Source organism: Chionomys nivalis, chromosome 16, assembly GCF_950005125.1.
Source record: "Chionomys nivalis chromosome 16, mChiNiv1.1, whole genome shotgun sequence".
Taxonomy (NCBI): domain Eukaryota; kingdom Metazoa; phylum Chordata; class Mammalia; order Rodentia; family Cricetidae; genus Chionomys; species Chionomys nivalis.
Genome location: NC_080101.1, coordinates 65129557 through 65144474, shown reverse-complemented (window position 1 = coordinate 65144474; position 14918 = coordinate 65129557).

The following is a 14918-nucleotide window of genomic DNA, read 5'->3' as shown; positions in this document are numbered from 1 at the left end:
GAAGAGCAGTCCAAATTCTCTGCCCTGCGGGAAGACGAAGGTCTTCTATCTACGTCCAGGAAGGTGAGCTTCTAAACAGGCTAAGCTCCCACAAAGCCAGTTCGTGTATTATGATTGAAACCTAGTGCCATTGTCCTTGGCTTCTCATCAGTCTTCATTGACCGCCATGCTCAGAGAGTCCGGAATCAACCCATGCTTATTCAGTCCCAGACCAGCTGGCCTTGGTGGGCTCCTAATAAATCAGTTCCACTGTCACAGTGGGTGGGTGCATCCCTCGTGGTCCTGATTTTTTGCTCTTGTTCTCCCTCCTTCTGCTCCTCATTTGGACCTTAAGAGCTCAGACCGTTGCTCCAAATTAAGAATCTGTCTCTACCTCGATCCATCGCCAGATGAAGGTTCTAAGGTGATATGCAAGATATTCATCAGTATAGGATAGGGTCATTTCAGGTTCCCTCTCCTTAGTTGCCCAAGGTACCAGCTGGGGACATATTCCTGGACACCTGCGAACCCCTCTAGAGTCAAGTCTCTTGCCAACCCTAAGATGGCTCCCTTAGATAGGATATATACTTCGCTGCTCCCGTATCCATCCTTCCTATATCCCAACCATCCCAATCCCCCGAGCTCCTCCCATCCTCCCCTTCTCATATTTCTCATCCCATTTCCCCTTTGCCCCATGCCACCTCACCCGCAAGTTCCCAGTTTTTGCCCTGCAATCTTGTCTACTTCCCCCTCTCCATGCGGATGACTATATGATTTTCTTTGGGTTCACTTTCTTATTTAACTTCTATAGGATCACACATTATATGCTTAATGTCTTTTATTTATGGCTAGAAACCGATTATGAGTGAGTACATCCCATGTTCCTCTTTTTGGGTCTGGGATACCTCACTCAGGATAGTGTTTTCTATTTCCATCCATTTGCACGCAAAATTCGAGAAGTCATTGTTTTTTACTGCTGAGTAGTACTCTAATATGTATATATTCCACACTTTCTTCATCCATTCCTCCATTGAAGGGCATCTAGGTTGTTTCCAGGTTTTGGCTATTACAAACAATGCTGCTATGAACATAGTTGAACAGATACTTTTGTCATTTGATGTGGCATCTCTTGGGTATATTCCCAATAGTGGTATTACTGGATCTTGGGGTAGGTTGATCCCAAATTTCCTGAGAAATCGCCACACTGATTTCCAAAGTGGTTGCACAAGTTTGCATTCCCACCAGCAATGAATGAGTGTGCCTCTTTCTCCACAACCTCTCCAGCAAAGGCTATCATTGGTGTTTTTGATTTTAGCCATTCTGACAGGTGTAAGATGGTATCTCAAAGTTGTTTTAATTTGCATTTCCCTTATCGCTAAGGAGGTTGAGCATGACCTTAGGTGTCTTTTGGCCATTTGAATTTCTTCTGTTGAGAATTCTCTGTTCAGATCAGTGCCCCATTTTTTATTGGGTTCATTAGCATTTTAAAGTTTAGTTTCTTGAGTTCTTTATATATTTTGGTGATCAGACCTTTGTCTGTTGCAGGGTTGGTGAAGATCTTCTCCCAGTCAGTGGGTTGCCTTTTTGTCTTAGTGACAGTGTCCTTTGCTTTACAGAAGCTACTCAGTTTCAGGAGGTCCCATTTATTCAATGTTGCCCTTAATGTCTGTGCTGCTGGGGATAAACGTAGGAAGTGATCTCCTGTACCCATATGTTGTAGAGTACTTCCAACTTTTTCTTCTATCAGGTTCAGTGTGTTCAGACTAATATTGAGGTCTTTAATCCATTTGGACTTGAGTTTTGTGCATGGTGATAGATATGGGTCTATTTTCATTCTTCTACACGTTGACAACCAGTTCTGCCAGCACCATTTGTTGAAGATGCTCTCTTTTTTCCATTGAATACTTTTAGCTCCTTTATCAAAAATTAGGTGTTCATAAGTTTGTGGGTTGAAATCAGGGTCTTCTACTCGGTTCCATTGATCAACTTCCCTGTTTTTATGCCAATACCAAGCTGTTTTCAATACTGAGGCTCTGTAATAGAGTTTGAGGTCAGGGATGGTAATGCCTCCAGACGATCCTTTATTATATAAGATTGTTTTGGCTATCCTGGGTTTTTTGTTTCTCCATATAAAGTTGATTATTGTCCTCTCAAGATCTGTGAAGAATTTTGATGGGATTTTAATGGGGATTGCATTGAATCTATAAATTGCCCTTGGTAGAATTGCCATTTTTACTATGTTGATCCTCCCTATCCAAGAGCAAGGGAGATCCTTCCATTTTCTGGTATCCTCCTCAATTTCTTTCTTCATTGACTTAAAGTTCTTGTCAAATAGATCCTTTACTTCCTTGGTTAGGGTTACCCCAAGATATTTTATGTTATTTGTGGCTATCGTGAAGGGTGATGCTTCTCTGATTTCCATCTCTGCTTCCTTATCCTTTGTGTATAGGAGGGCAACTGATTTTTTGGAATTGATCTTGTATCCTGCAACGCTACTAAAGGTGTTTATCAGCTGAAGGAGTTCTTTGCTGGAGTTTTTGGGGTCGCTTATGTACACTATCATATCGTCTGCAAATAATGAAAGTTTAACTTCTTCCCTTCCGATTTGAATCCCTTTGATCCCCTTATGTTGTCTTATTGCTATTGCTAGAATTTCAAGCACTATATTAAAGAGGTATGGAGAGAGTGGACAACCTTGTCGTGTTCCTGATTTTAGTGGAATAGCTTTGAGTTTCTCTCCATTTAATTTGATGTTAGCTGACGGCTTGCTATAAATAGCTTTTATTATATTTAGGAACGACCCTTGTATTCCTAATCTCTCTAAGACCTTTATCATAAAGGGATGTTGAATTTTGTCAAATGCTTTTTCCGCATCTAATGAAATGATCATATGGTTTTTTTCTTTCAGATTATTTATATGATGGATTACATTGATAGATTTTCGTATGTTGAACCAGCCCTGCATCTCTGGGATGAAGCCTACTTGATCATAATGGATAATTTTTCTAATGTGTTCTTGGATTCGGTTTGCCAGTATTTTATTGAGTATTTTTGCGTCGATGTTCATGAGTGAGATTGGCCTGTAGTTCTCTTTCTTGGTTGTGTCTTTGTGTGGTTTTGGTATCAGAGTAACTTCAGCTTCATAAAAGGAATTTGGCAATGACTTCTCTGTTTCAATATTGTGAAATACATTAAGGAGTATAGGTATTAGGTCTTCTTGGAAGTTCTGGTAGAATTCTGCATTAAAGCCGTCTGGACCTGGGCTTTTTTTGGTGGGAAGGTTTTTTATAACAACTTCTAATTCTTCGCGACTAACAGGTCTATTTAGATTGTTCACCTGGTCCTGGTTTAACTTTGGTATATGGTACTTATCTAAAAAAGTGTCCATTTCTTTTACATTTTCCAATTTTGTGGCATACAGGTTTTTGTAGTAAGATCTAATGATTCTCTGAATTTCGTCTGTGTCTGTGGTTATGTCTCCCTTTTCGTTTCTGATTTTGTTAATTTGCGTATTCTCTCTCCGCCGTTTGATTAGTTTGGATAGGGGTTTATCAATCTTATTGATTTTCTCCAAGAACCAGCTTTTTGTTTCATTGATTCTTTGGATTGTTTTCTGTGTTTCTATTTTGTTGATTTCAGCCCTCAATTTGATAATTTCCAGTCTTCTACTTCTCCTAGGTGAGTCTGCTTCTTTTCTTTCTAAAGCTTTAAGGTGGGCTATTAGGTCTCCAATGTGTGCTTTCTCCGTTTTCTTTATGTGGGCACTTAATGCTATGAACTTTCCTCTTAGCACTGCTTTCATAGTGTCCCATAGGTTTGAGTATGTTGAGTCTTCGTTTTCATTGAATTCAAGAAAGACTTTAATTTCTTTCTTTATTTCTTCCTTGATCCAGGTGTGGTTCAGTAGTTGACTGTCCAATTTCCATGAGTTCATAGGCTTTCTGGGGATAGCATTGTTGTTGAATTCTAACTTTAATCCATGGTGATCTGATAAGACACAGGTGGTTACCGATATGTTTTTGTAACTGTGTAAGTTTGCTTTGTTACCGAGTATGTGGTCTATTTTCGAGAAGGTTCCATGAGCTGCAGAGAAGAAGGTATATTCTTTCTTATTTGAGTGGAATGTTCTATAGATGTCTGTTAAGTCCATTTGATTCATTACCTCCCTTAATCCTCTTATTTCTCTGTTAGGTTTCTGTCTGATTGACCTGTCCATTGGTGAGAGAGGAGTGTTGAAATCTCCTACTATTAGTGTGTGTGGTTTGATGACTGCCTTGAGTTTTAGTAACGTTTCTTTTACATAAGTGGGTGCTTTTATATTAGGGGCATAGATATTCAGGATTGAGACTTCATCCTGGTGAATTGTTCCTGTTATGAGTAAAAAATGTCCATCTCCATCTCTTTTGATTGATTTTAGTTTGAAGTCAACTTTCTTAGAAATTAGTATGGCCACACCTGCTTGTTTCTTAGGTCCGTTTGCTTGATAAACCTTTTCCCAGCCCTTTACTTTGAGTAGATGTCTGTCTTTGTGGTTGAGGTGTGTTTCTTGTAAGCAACAGAATGTTGGATCCTGTTTTCGTATCCAATCTCTTAGCCTGTGCCTCTTTATAGGTGAGTTGAGTCCATTGATATTAAGTGATATTAATGACCAGTGGTTGTTAACTCCGGTCATTTTTCCTTTCTTTCTTTCTTTCTTTCCTTCTTTTGGTAGTAGAGTTTGTGTGTTTCCCTTCTTCAAGTTGTGCTGGTGAAGGGTCATTAGATGTCTGGGTTATTGTGGGCATTGTTGGACTCCTTGGTTTGTGATTTTCCTTCAATTACTTTCTGAAGGGCTGGATTTGTGGCTACGTATTGTTTAAATTTGTTTTTATCCTGGAAAATTTTGTTTTCTCCATTTATAGTGAATGAAAGCTTGGCTGGGTATAGTAGTCTGGGCTTGCATCCATGGTCTCGTAGTTTCTGCAGTATATCTATCCAGGACCTTCTGGCTTTCATGGTTTCCATAGAGAAATCAGGTGTAAGTCTGATAGGTTTACCTTTATAGGTAACTTGACCTTTTTCCTTTGCAGCTCTTAATATTCTTTCTTTATTCTGTATGTTTTGTGTTTTGATTATTATATGACGAGGAGATGTTTTTTTTTGATCCAGTCGATTTGGTGTTCTGTATGCTTCTTGGACCTTCAAAGGAATATCTTTCTTAAGGTTGGGAAAGTTTTCTTCTATAATTATATTAAATATATTTTCTGGACCATTGAGCTGTACTTCTTCTCCTTCTTCTATCCCTATTATTCTTAGGTTTGGTCTTTTTATTGTGTCCCAGATTTCCTGAATGTTTTGTGATGAGAATTTGTTGGTAATGCTGTTTTCTTTAATGAGAGTGTTTATTTTCTCTATGGTATCTTCAGTGTCTGAGATTCTTTCTTCTATCTCTTGTAATCTGTTGGTGGCACTTGTCTCTGTAGTTCCTGTTCGTTTATTCAAATTTTCCATCTCCATCCTTCCCTCGGTTTGTGTTTTCTTTATTACTTCCACTTCATTCTTCAAGTCTTGCACCGTTTCCCTTACCTGTTTGATTACTATTTCTTGTTTCTCTTGGTTTTCTTGGGTATCTTTGAGAGATTTATTCATTTCCTCTACCTTTTTGTTTGTAATCTCTAATTGGTTGTGGCAGTTTTTCACCTCCTGTTTAAGGTCCTCTATTATTTTCATAAAATTCACTTTTGAGTCGAATTCTTCTAATTCTTCTGGATTAGGGTGTACACTTCTCATTTCGGGATTCCTGGATCCTGGTGATGTCACGTTGCCTTTCAAGTTGTTCGGGGGTTGCTGAGGCCTGCCCGCTAGGCAGGCACTCACTGCTCTGGTTGGGTAGCCTTAGTGTAGGGGCGTTTGTGCTCTCTACCGGGACCGTCCGCCCCAGGATAGCACACACTCACCCGTCCCGATGAAACTTCTCGGCACCTACACAGGAACTCCTGGATGCCCCAATGAGCCAGGGACTAAGGGAAGTAGGGCGCAGGGAGAGCAGGTCCAGGAGATCACAGCAGAGACTGCAGCCCCAGCAGCAGGGGCCCGCTTTCCCTGGCGGGGACCTTGAGGCCTGCCCACTAGTCAGGCACTCACTGCTCTGGGCTGGTAGCCTTAGTGAAAGGGCAGGAAACTGTTCCACAGCTAAGGACCTTGCAGACAAGGCAGGCTTGGGGGTGGGGGTGGGGGCGGGTGTGTAGGAGAGAAAGCCCTGCAGCAGGAGCTGGGGGAGGGGCGTTTGTGCTCTCTACCGGGACTGTCTGTCCCAGGATAACACACACTCACCCGTCCCGATGAAACTTCTCGGCACCTACACAGGAACTCCTGGATGCCCCAATGAGCCAGGGACAAAGGGAAGTAGGGCGCAGGCAGAGCAGGTCCAGGAGATCACAGCAGAGACTGCAGCCCCAGCAGCGGGGGCCCGCTTTCCCTGGCGGGGACCTTGAGGCCTGCCCTCTAGTCAGGCCCTCACTACTCTGGGTTGGTAGCCTTAGTGAAAGGGCAGGAAACTGTTCCACAGTAAAGGACCTTGCAGACAAGGCAGGCTTGGGGGTGGGGGTGGGGGCGGGTGTGTAGGAGAGAAAGCCCTGCAGCAGGAGCTGGGGGAGGGGCGTTTGTGCTCTCTACCGGGACCCTCTGCCCCAGGATAGCATACACTCACCCGTCCCGATGAAACTTCTCGGCACTTACACAGGAACTCCTGGATGCCCCAATGAGCCAGGGACTAAAGGAAGTAGGGCGCAGGCAGAGCAGGTCCAGGAGATCACAGCAGAGACTGCAGCCCCAGCAGCAGGGGCCCCCGCTTTCCCTGGCGGGGACCTTGAGGCCTGCCCTCTAGTCAGGCACTCACTGCTCTGGGCTGGTAGCCTTAGTGAAAGGGCAGGAAACTGTTCCACAGCTAAGGACCATGCAGACAAGGCAGGCTTGGGGGTGGGGGTGGGGGCGGGTGTGTAGGAGAGAAAGCCCTGCAGCAGGAGCTGGGGATGGGGCGTTTGTGCTCTCTACCGGGACCGTCCGCCCCAGGATAGCACACACTCACCCGTCCCGATGAAACTTCTCTGCACCTACACAGGAACTCCTGGATGCCCCAATGAGCCAGGGACAAAGGGAAGTAGGGCGCAGGCAGAGCAGGTCCAGGAGATCACAGCAGAGACTGCAGCCCCAGCAGCGGGGGCAGGCAATAGCATTTTTAAAATAACACACATTGTAAACTTAAGGCCTTATTGACCATTTTGTGATTACTCAGCAAAATCACCTGAAAAGTAAGCAAATTAAAACAAATCTAAGTGAAACCAACCGAGAGAACCCCATAAACATGCTTCTTGGACCCTGGTGACTAACAGCGCTAACTCCACGCTGAAGAAGCTAGACACTTAGTCTTCACAACCTCCTGTCAGGGACTGACAGACAGTTAACGAATCATGTAACTGCTGGAGAGTGGACAGTTTCAGAGATGTCGCTGTGGATTTCCCCTGAGCTATTCCCAAGAACATCAGGCATTTCACAGGCTCACCACATGTCAAAGTTTATTGGAAGGTAAAAGCAACCATGTATTTTCTTATTTGGTCATTTATTTTTAAAAGCTTAGAAAAAAAAACTACTTTCTATAACATGAGTTTTCTTCCAAGTTAATACATGCATTGAACATTTTCTTTGAACCAGATATGATATTAAGAGTTTTACTCAGACTGTCCTTTAAATCCTTAAAGCAACCCTCGTGAGTGTGCTTTTAGTATATTCACATAGGTGATGGGGAATCTATTGCCATAAGCAGTGAGTATCTTTCCTAGTCACATAGGAAGTAATCACAGAGTGCAGGATCCCAGCATTGCAGTCTGGCCAAATCGATCCCGTACAAGCTGCTACTTGGCTGCACACAAGGCAACGAGACGGAAGTTCACGCGATCCTCACATACAGCTGTGGCTGTAGTTGTAGCTTTGTTTAATTGGACAATAGATCTTATTTTGTGACTAGTGTATTTCTAAGAAGAATTGTTTACTGAGCACTTACTATAAATCAAGTCACACAGGTGCTCTTTGTATATAATCTGTCTTACTTTTCCAGTCAAACCTGTGGAAGCAGATCTCTCCTCCTACACACAAAAGAACAGGCGTGAATCATTAAGCAACTTATTCAAGGTCACACAGTCAGAACTCAGTCCTCTGGGTTGGCATGTAAGGAAGTTCTTCCTTTCTTTTTTGATTTCCTAGACAGGGTTTCTCTGTGTGACCCTGGCTGTTCCAGAACTCAACTCTGTAGACCAGGCTGAGATAGATCTGCCTCTGCCTCCGGACTATTAGGATTAATGGCATGCACCACCACCACCACCCAGCTAATTCTTTCTTTTATTAAAAAGTTCTCATCTTAATTTGTTTCTGATAACTTACATACTAATAGCTAACAATGATTCATATGGAATATCTTTCTCCTCAAACTCAATATGTACATTTTTATGTCATATTAGACCAAGATAGGCTAAGAAAGAGCTCTCAATTAATTACGCCTGATTTCAAACTAAAATGAATAAAATGCCTATCTGAAACAGCCTAAAATAGAAATAAAAATAAACATAAGGAGAGGGAGAATCCCTGGCTGGTGGGTTTGCATCCGTGTTGCCTTCTTCTGAGGTATGAGTTTTGTAGGGAAGAACTCACGGACAGCTTACTTGACCAGCAAAAAAATAAGCTTAAAGGGTGTTTTACAGAGTAGTAAAATGGGGAAATCATTTAGTTTCATTTTCTCGTTGAATTCAGGCTTTCTAGATTTTGAAACATGGAGAAAAAAAAACATTTGCTTTTTGTCTACTTGGTGCCAATTCATTCCTATACGTACAAATATTTAGGAGAATGCACAGGACAGTCACTCAAATGCACGACGGTCGTGGTGCTCTGATGTCCAGGAGAAGCCGAGGAAAAGTCATATAGAGACTCCACCCCGGCTGCTCGCAAGAAACACCTGATCTGGGTTGTACTAATACTGAAAGTTTTTATTTTTAGTGACATTTAAAACCTTACAATTTGTCCTGGATTGTGTGTGTGTATGTGTGTGTGCATGTGTGTATGTATGCTTTCTGAGCATGAGAATATGTCTGTTGTATGAATACTCTTTTAAGAATCTTATGTAATTGTTAGTGTTGTAATCCTCCCTTTACTGATGAGAAAAAAAGGGATTTAAAGAGATTAAATAATTCATCTCAGTTCAGGTAGCTGAGAGACCCAAAGTCAGAATATTGCAGCACACGTGTCATCCACTACAGCATGCCCATTTCCTTCATCCTTTTAAGTTATGTTTACAAATACGCTGGGTTTGTGTTTTCTAACCAACAGAAAAGGAAACATCATTACAGTGATTTACAGTTATATGTTCACAATTGTGCTAGGGGTAGGAAGATGGCTCAGAGGTAAAGGTGTTTGCTGCTGTGACTGACAATAAAGATTTACCTCCAGGACCCACATGACAGAAAGAGAGAACACACTTCAGCAAGTTTTCTACTTACCTCCACATGGGTGTTATGGGATACTCCTACATTCGTGTACACACACACACACACACAAAGTAAATGTAATATAAAAATAAATTGTGGCCAGGCGGTGGTGGCACAAGCCTTTAATCCCATCACTTGGGAGGCAGAGGCAGGCTGATCTCTGTGTGCCGGAGGACAGCCTGGACTACAAAGTAAGTTCCAGGATTGGCTTCATAGCTACTGAGAAACCCTGTTTTAAAAAACCAAACCAAACAAACAAATGGCTAAATAAATAGTGCTAGAGTACTTTCACAACAAAAGTGGTTACTTTAGCCATTTTTCAAGTTTACAGTTTTACTAAGGACATTCACACTGTTATTGTTGAACAATCGTCACCAGTGCCCATCATCAGAACCCTTTCCTTTACATCTGGTATTATGTATGTTCTACTTTGTTCTGTTTTGTTTTGAATCCACCTATTCAGGTAAGTTCCTGTTTCTGAAGTCACCATGCATTTCAGACATAGGGCCATGTCCTAAAGCCTCTTCCTGAGAACTAGCTTTTGTGGTGCCATAAGTTTCCATGAAAGCTTCCAAAGGAGGGAAAGAGCAAACAGTTCTACCACAGCAATGGCCAGCATAGCATGATGCTGAGAGCACAGCACACAACCTCAGCTAGAAGCACAGCTCCCTAATTGGACTGAAGACCACTCAATAAGAGGGGAACCTGCCTGGTACCAACACACCAACTAACCACCAAGATCCTGCAGAAGATACTACAATCCTCATTTTAATAAAACCCTAACTACATTATAAACATTTGTCTTTTTTCTCACAAATAAGTGTGTTCTTCACTCCTCATCAAGGAAACTTATCTTTGCAAAAGATGGAGACCACTAGGGAAAAACCAGTATCAACCAAAATGCAGAGTTGTGGAGCCCAGAACAACTAATAATTTACAATTCAACTCCTACACTGAAGGCTCAGGGATCCTTGCAGAAGAGGGAGCAGAAAGATAATAGGAGCCAGAGGATCAGAGAGTTTGCTATGAGATTGTGTTTCCTGGAATGTCAGAGCTACACTCATAAAGTCTTAGCAACTGTCTAAACATGAGCTGAACAAGGACCACAGCAATGGGCATGGTAAAATGCATGGGAAATCTCAGGAGGCTTCAGTCTTACACAAAGAATTATAGGCAACCAGGGACTGCAGAGAGCAGGAGAAATCATCTTCCTTAGGAAAGAGCATACATACTGATTACCTATTGCCAAATGGTCAACCCTAAAAACATACACATACAGAGTAACATTATGCAGACTGACCAGGTTGTATTTATATATTTATGAATACACACACACACACACACACACAATTAAAAACAGAAATTTTGAAAGAGAGCAAGGGTTTAGAGAGAGGTGATGGAAGGGAAAAATGATATGGTTTCAAAAAGAAAAAGGATTGTTTTTTTAAAATCTATTCACTCAGCAATCCTTGAGGTATTTAGTTGAATCTTTTCTACTGACTCTAGTCTGGTTCTTTTCATCTTTTCAAATCTTTTTTGATAATCTTTTGGACAAGCTTGATAAGCTCTTTTCTTTTTATTTTGGTGGTCAAAGCCAACGGCTTAGAAAAGTAATGGGTATGGGTATGCAGATTTGATGAAATTAGAGGGCCTGGGCCTGTCAGCCTACAGAAGGTACTGTAGAGAGTCTGGACACTGATTCTTGTGGCATTCAAGCTTCATTGGTAAATGTAATAATTTTTTATTTTGTGATAGTTAGTATATGACAAATTATAGATTTATGGGTAAAGAATTTAAAATGATTAATAGCAAGAAATGAGTAATTGCAACTCTCCAGTCACCATCCTGGGTAATAGTCTTGGTTTAAAGGTATAAGGACTTTCGTAGCTTGCTTAGATGTTGCAAGCTGTATACATGTGTGCATGTGCTCCTGCTTGATGAGTTTCTTCATGTATGTTTGAGTATACATAGGTGTATATCAGGTGGGACTTCTCTGGAGTGATGGAACTAAATGGATATGTGTCAGAAATACAGAGAATGAGGCCAAGCTAATATACTCTAAGTATACGGCATTGTAGAAAAGGTAGGAAGTTTGGGCCACAGAGTATTGCACATGTGTGGAGTACATCCACCTTACTTTTGGATACCTGCAGCCCACACTGCCCTATTTAAAATGCACAGATCTTCTGCTGTAGGATATGACGGGAAAAAGGTATGAACACAATGGTAAATCCTACTACAGTTAAGTCACCAGTAGAGCCATACACTATATCAAAATCTTAAATAGCATAAACACACATTTTGCCAATTGTGGTGTGTGTATGTGTTTAAATCGTTTTGGAATTCTCCAGGTATTCAATGTATAGTTTCTTGGCTAAACGACATCATTAATCCTGTAGAAGCATTGATTTTGGGCTATGAAGCATATAGACTTTAAAGCCTTCAAGAGTAAGGGACTTGGGCGTGGCTAATTGGTAACAAAGCACTGAACAGTCCTTTTCTTGGATGGACACACTCTCTATCAAACAAGCCAGCATTATGTGCTAAGAACTGAGGTCCACGCTTTCTCCAATAAATAACTTTCCTACCAAAGACAGATGAGGGTGGGAAACTCTGTGGCCTTGCCTAGAGTACACAAGGTTACCTGAACTATTCAATTTTTTTTCCATTTACAACCTTATGCCTCTGTCAGAAAGGGCTCCTTCCATTCTCAACCCTTCCTACAGGCTTCTCTAATGTATGAGGCAAGTTCTTACCAGTGTTACACCCTGAAGTTATACAAAATTATCACTTAATGGAAGAGAAGGGGAGAGTTTTTTTTTTTCTTTTCAGTTTTTAAGCCCATGACAGAAAATCATATGGTTTTCTATTTGTGGAAAATGAATCTTTCAGGTTCAGAATCATCAGTTCTCTTTTATTAAGCCATTGGTCCATAAGACAGCCAGCCTACAAGTTGAAAAGCAAGCTGCCTGTTAGTTAGCCTTATATAGACAAAACAAAATGCCTAAGATACACTTTAAAAGAAAAAATGTTTACTTTGCTCACAGTTGTAGAGATTTTCAGTCCAGAGTTAGTTAAGCCCCTCATCCACAGTTTGGTCATTTAACAAGGCACGACGTCATAGAGGAGCATTTGGGGAAAAAGCTCTTTCCTTTGTGGTAGATGAGAGGCAAAGAGTGCAAGAGGAAAGGACTAAAATCTCTCAGTGACCTCACACCCGGCCTCACCTCTTAAAGTTTCCACCACCTCCCAATAGTGCCACACTGGGAACAAACATTACACACCCATCTTTGGGGGGCAGCCTAGATCCAAACTACCCTGGTATCTTTTCTCAAATAGAAAGGAAAGGTGGAGATTAAGAGGGGATATGGATACAGGGATGCAGGCTAAATTGCTTCTAGATTACCAAGTAGGCTAAAGACATTTGACCTTTGCCAGAAGATGACCAAAGTCATGTGGAGACTAGTCTGGAAATAATCTCTAGTGGATTGTCCCTGTTGTGAGGTAGGTTTGTGGTTTTATTTGGGGGGGGGGGGTGTTTGTTTGTTGGTTGGCTGGTTTTCCCCCCTATCTTGTAACTGTTATGTTCCTGAGAAAGGGTCCAAATATATATTGCTTTCAGGAAGAAACAAAGTAGAAGGTAAAGCACTCTACTAGAAGAGATGGCCTACTTTCCCTGACTCGGGACACAGGAGAAGTAAAAGTTAGAAGGCACAGAAACCAATCACGAATATTCTTGTTGGTCTCCACCTTTCCTCAGACCTTGGTGTTGAGGCAAAGCAACGTACTTTGCTCAGATGAGACAGACTGTCCTTGGAAGACCCTTACCATGTGACAGGGGCTTCTATGTGTCTCTGGGTACTTCCTTCAGTCTTGAGAAGAGAGCACAAGACTACTACTAGACTAATGATAATGATCATTATTCAGCTAAGGTGCCTCCAAACACCAGGGAAGATGTGAATGCGAATCAAGCTGTGGCAAGCACAAATTACTCCACGGCAGGAACCTACAGGACTCTGGAGTCACCTTCCTAAAGGAGCAATCCCATTGACTTGGGCACCATCTATGAGGTCTGGTGTTTGTAGGGATTAAGAATTTTTGAGAAACTGCTTTCACCTGATTAAGATGCACTGTTTTAACAGCATAGCTTCCAGCTTCCTCCCACTAAGCAGAGACGACAGACAATGTGGTTCTGAGGAAATGTGGAGGTGAGAAGGGAGCACTGTGTCAATAAATGAGGACCTAGCTGCCTGGACCAGAGTTCTGGAGACTGTGATGGAGGTAGTTCTTGTATTTTATCTGTTGCTTTCATTGGTTAACTAATAAAGAAAACTGCCTTAGCCCATTTGATAGGCCAAACCTTAGGTGAGTGGAGTAAACAGAAGAGAATGCTGGGAGAAAGAAGCTGAGTCAGAGAGTCGCCATGATTCTCCCACTCCAGACTGACGCAGGTTAAGATCTTTCCTGGTAAGCCAGCTCGTGGTACTACACAGAATATTAGAAATGGGTTAGATCAATATGTAAGAGCTAGCCAATAAGAGGCTGGAACTAATGGGCCAGGCAGTGATTAAAAGAATACAGTTTCCGTGTAATTATTTCGGGTAAAGCTAGCCGGGTGGCGGTGGGAAGCAGCCCTGCCGCTCTTATTACAACAGAGTGGCACCCAACGTGCTAATGAACTCCAAGTAAAACCTGAGAGGGCTTGAAAAGGAGAGAGAGAGAGAATTTAAGACAGCTTTTTGCTGTTTGTGGGTTGCGTGCGGCAAAGAAATTGTCCTGACTCAGCAACAGGAAAAAACTGGCTGTTTTAAAATGCCGGCTTTCTGGGCTGTGCCGCCATTGCGATCTCTGTCTGGCTCCTGCTGGAGACAGAGCTTTTGAATGGAGCATTTGGAGTAAAGTGCTACGGCTTGCTTGATGGCAATGTGGACTGCTGTGTGCCTGGAACTATGTGTGGCTCAGGGGCACCAAATGGCTCTGAGGCAGGAGGGCTCAGCTCCACCATGCTAAATTGTGCTGGTCTCAGGCAGGAACTACCATAATTACCGTAATAACAGCGCAGTTAAGGTTTGGACTGAGCAGGACACAGGCGGTACCGTATTATCTGTACATGGTGCAACTTAAGTTTTAAGAAGTGCTTAACATTTTAAGAAATGCTCCTGGATAGTAAAAAAATTACAGATTCACGATAGAACTGATTCAGACACTGTTGGATGAATGTACGTAGGCTAGAGAGAGAAGAAACAAATATAGAGAATAAAGTTAATGGTTTAAAAAAAAGGGTAAAGTCTTTAAAGAGACAGAGTACAGATAGTTGTAGATTAAAAGAAATAAAGAAAAATAAGCCACGTAAAAATGGAAAATTCACAGAGAGTCTGGATTCTTTGTATTATTGTGTTTTCTTTAAAATTTTTGACTGTGAAGGAG